General features: G+C 50.8%; 1 protein-coding gene and 1 pseudogene across 1 annotated transcript in view; one reads left to right on the forward strand and one right to left on the reverse strand.

The window, feature by feature from the left end:
- Positions 1 to 4,242, forward strand: part of SNTG2 (syntrophin gamma 2) — a 91,655-nt gene that overhangs the window by 3,388 nt on the left and 84,025 nt on the right. The window lies entirely within an intron of this gene.
- Positions 1,656 to 1,771, reverse strand: LOC112478596 (annotated as a pseudogene).

Raw genomic sequence — 4,242 nt, forward strand, 5'->3', positions numbered from 1 at the left:
CAGGTCCGCGTCTTCCTGAGCTCCCTGCTCCTTGTTGTGGTTATTCCCAACCCCGCGCCATCTCCCCGCAGCGTCAGTCATTGCGACTTGACCGTGCGTTATTTCTGCGGTTTAAAAGGCTGTCGGTGTTAAAGACACCGTACTTTACGGAGGACACACGAGGCTGCCAGTGAAATGCTGCAAGAACAGCCGTTGTCACTGCACCTTGATTTTACGGGTCCTCAGTTGTGAAAAGCGGCTCATCCCGGAGCGAAAGGCGAACTTCAGCCGCCGGCAGCATTTTCCGCGGCGCCGCTTAGCTCGTCCCCGCCTTGGGTGCCCTTTATTTTAGGGTCTTTGGGTCCAAACGGGTTCACAGCTGTGATAGGGACCGTGGCGACTGTACAGGTCAGTTTGGGGACAGGTGACACTTTTCTTGCCTTTTCGCGCCCGCAGATATTCCATTTAATTCGCGTTTCTTTAATGTTCTTCGGGGAAGGATGGAGTTTTCTCCTTCGATGTCTCCAAGGGCTTTGCTGCCCCGATGCCTGGGCACCCGAAGGGTTTGGCAAGGAAACATCTTCTTAGAAAGGGTTTTCTCTTGGTTCCGTTAGATAAATAGGCAAATGATATGGATAAATTGCTGTTTTATCAAACCGTATTGCTGGACTTTCATGATTTCTAATGTATCTGGAAATTCGTTGGTTTTATTTGTGGACGTTAATATCTGAATACTGTGAATGTTGCTGGAGTCTCGTGCCTGTGAATTCTTCCCCCCTGCTTCACGGTAGACTAAGGTATTTGGAAGGCGCCGGACGGCAGGGTGAGGCTGGGAACCCTCCTGTCTCCGCACCCGGAGCGCGGCTTGGTGGGCGAGTTTCAGCCAGCGGCCCTGACAGATCACAAAATTCCTGTCCTTCCTCCTGACGCGGGCAGTTCCCATCCTTCCTCCTGACGCGGGCAGTTCCCGTCCTTCCTCCTGACGCGGGCAGTTCCCGTCCTTCCTCCTGACGCGGGCAGTTCCCGTCCTTCCTCCTGATGCGGGCAGTTCTCCATATGCGATGCCCAGATCTCTCGCTCTGTGGGCTCCTTTCTGCCCTCCTAATATTATCTTTTATTGAACAGAATTTCTCAATTTTAATGTAGAATATTTTTATCTGTACGTTAGAACGTCTCTGCAAGCTGTTCAAATGAACTTTACTGCTCCAAGTTCATGAAGATATTTTTATTTGTTTCCTTTTTAAGCATGATATTGATTGAACTTTCATCTTTAGATCTGAAATTCACCTGTATTTGGTATTTCATATGCTGTGCAATAGGGTGGAAGTTTCATTTTTTTTCCTACATGTGACGAAGATTATTTTTTCCAAGTCAGTGGAGCGCCACGAGGCGATCGTGTACACTTGACCTCTTCCTGGACTCTGTGTTCTCTCTTCTCCATCGAGCTGTTTTCCTGGAGCGAACACCCTGCTTTTTAACTGCTGTGACTTTGTAACAGCTCTTGACATCCAGCAGTGTGAGCGTTGAGCTTTGTTGTTCCTCAAGATTCCCTTGACAGTGTTCAACTCTCCTCACTTCCACTTAAAGTTTAGAATCGCTTCGTCAATTCCTAAAAAAGAACTTGCTGGAGTTATGGTTTTCTGTTATCTTCTTTCTTTCTTTCTTCATATTATTTACGCCTACAGCACCTGGTCTTCCTAGGCGGTCTCCCATCCAAGTACTAACCAGGCCCGACCCTGCTTAGCTTCCGAGCTCAGACATCAGGCGTGTTCGGGGTGACGTGGCTGCAGACCATGGACCGTGGCTCCACTGGGGCGCGAACCCAGGACCTTCTGCGCGTAAAGCAGACGTGCTCACCGCTACACTGTGGAACCACGTTCTAGGGTTATGGTTTTCTGTTTTTCTGAATTTCTAGATTAATTTGAAGGGAACTGACAACTTTCACAATATCGAGTCATCCTTTTCGCGAACATGATTCATTCTGTAAATCATGTACGTCTTCTTGTATTCCTCTCAATAACATTTAAAAATTTCAATGTAGAAACCTTACTCATCTTTTATTAGATTGATTTCTAGATATTGGTGATGTTTAATGCTATTGTAAATTGTATCTTTTTATTCCAGTTGTTATTTATTGATGGCATATTGAAATATACGTTCAAAATACTGACACAGCGTATCATAAGTGACCGTTTTATTAATACCATAGACTAACGGCATTTAAGTAGTTCTTGTTTATTTCCGCACTGCATGCAGAGGCGCTTTTGGGTCATCTGCACCCACAGTGACACCGTCTGTGAAAATGCTCCCTTTCTTTCCCCTTTTCCCGGTGTGTGAAGCCCGGTGACCACATGGGCTTTGATGACGTTTCCCCCCGAGGCTGACTCTGGCCCACACCTATAAGTCTGTTAAAAGGAGCTCCTGGGAAACTGGAAGGGAGGACGTAGCCGGGTGGAGTGGGGAGTTTTTAGGAGTTTTTAAAACCTTAACAAGGGCGGAATAAACCCTAGTCTTTACAGTTTGGGGAGAATTCTTCTAAACTTTGAGAAATTTGAGAAAAGTGTTGTTCAGTAATGGGCATTTTGGTTCTATGGAAATGAATAGATAAAATAATTTGTAACTATTTGCATTTAATCTCTCAACACCCAGAGTAAGTGAAGTACATTCTGAAGCAGCTTGGATGACATGATTTGGAAAGATCTTCGTCACATGTAAGGGAAAAAATGAAACTTCCACCCTATTGCACAGCATATGAAATACCAAATACCAAATACAGTTGGATTTCAGATCTAAAGATGAAAGTTAAATCAATATCATGTTTAAAAAGGAAACAGGTGCGGGTCACGCCTGTGCCTGTGCCTCATTTAATGCATGACATGGCCACATGGGCCAGAGAATCGGATAGTGAACAACGCAAGTGAACGGATGGTCATGGAGTCACGTGTCGCTGTGCAGGTGGGCCACGCGGTCCAAGTCTTTTGCGTGGGTGCAGACCACGCCCAGCAGGCGGTGGTGCCTTCCAGCCCTCGCCGACGACAGGCGGCCGGGTGGGCGTTTCACCTGCCCAGACGAATGCACCTGCCCCTCTGTTTTCGTCAAACACCAGCCTGTCCCAGGCACCGTGCTGCTGGGGACGAGGGGCCGGGCGCGGATCCCACACTGGGGACGAGAGGCCGGGCGCGGATCCCACACTGGGGACGAGGGGCCGGGCACGGATCCCGCACTGCCAGCGGCCTGGTGCCAGGTGGCCGAGAGGGCCGCCAGCAGGTGGCAGCGCCAGAGGCGGCTGGGCCCCGCTGAGCCTTTCTGTGTCCGTAACTGCAGACTCTTACTTTCGTGGGCAGGATGTGGTCGACTTTTCCACCGCGAAGCTTTATGTGCCCAGTGGTGTGAGGTGACTTCGCTGTTTCTGCTTTGTTTGGCCCTGGCAGGCAGCAGTTGTCTCCATATGTTTTTAGTGAAATATCGTCTGTTTGTCATTTTTCTTTCTTATCTGAATCGTTTGGGGCTAAATCTTTCTAAAATGGGAGCATGGGTTTTCCGCTCTTGAATTCGTTTGTGACGGCCTGCCTGCGGGTGCCTGAGTCTTCCTCGTTGCGCGACGTGCTGCTGGGCTGACAAAGTTTGTTTTTCCTTTATTATACCGAAATGGCTTGATTTTTACTGATATGCAAATGGCGTAAAAAGATAACCGACCAAGAACTCGACTGCACCCGCATTCCGCCGCTTGCGGGCAGGCCACCCGCTCGGAACTTCCAGGAGCACCCGCTCCTCCCGCCTCGCGCTGTCCCGCGGGGGCGCGTCCCCGGTTTGCCCATCAGGGTGGAGGCCGGGGAGGGAGAGGGACTGCGCGGGTGTGACGCGGCCGGAATTCACGCGTCCTCCGATGGGTTTCCCGTGACGTCGCACGGCTCCTTCTGGAGACTTTTCACATCTTACGTGTCTTTATTGGTGAAAAGCACGTCGACCTCACAGCGTCGGCCGCCTGGGCGGAAAGCCTGCGGGCCGTCGGCATGTTCCCGGCGACGTGACTGTGCAGGGGGCCTCGTGAGCGAGGCAGGAGAGGACGTTGGGAGTCTGGAATCCACGATGACCAAGGACGGGTTATGCGCCCAGCCGTGCGGGGCTGAAAGTGGACCAGAGGAAACCCGTCCTTGTCCCACACCCGCCCCGCCCTGCAAGGCCGTGCATGTGTGCGCGCGTGGGTGTGCCCTGCCCTGAGTGTGTGCGTGTCTGTGTGTGTGTGCGCGTGGGTGTGCCCTG

Source organism: Pteropus alecto, unplaced genomic scaffold (genome assembly GCF_000325575.1).
Source record: "Pteropus alecto unplaced genomic scaffold, ASM32557v1 scaffold61, whole genome shotgun sequence".
NCBI lineage: Eukaryota > Metazoa > Chordata > Mammalia > Chiroptera > Pteropodidae > Pteropus > Pteropus alecto.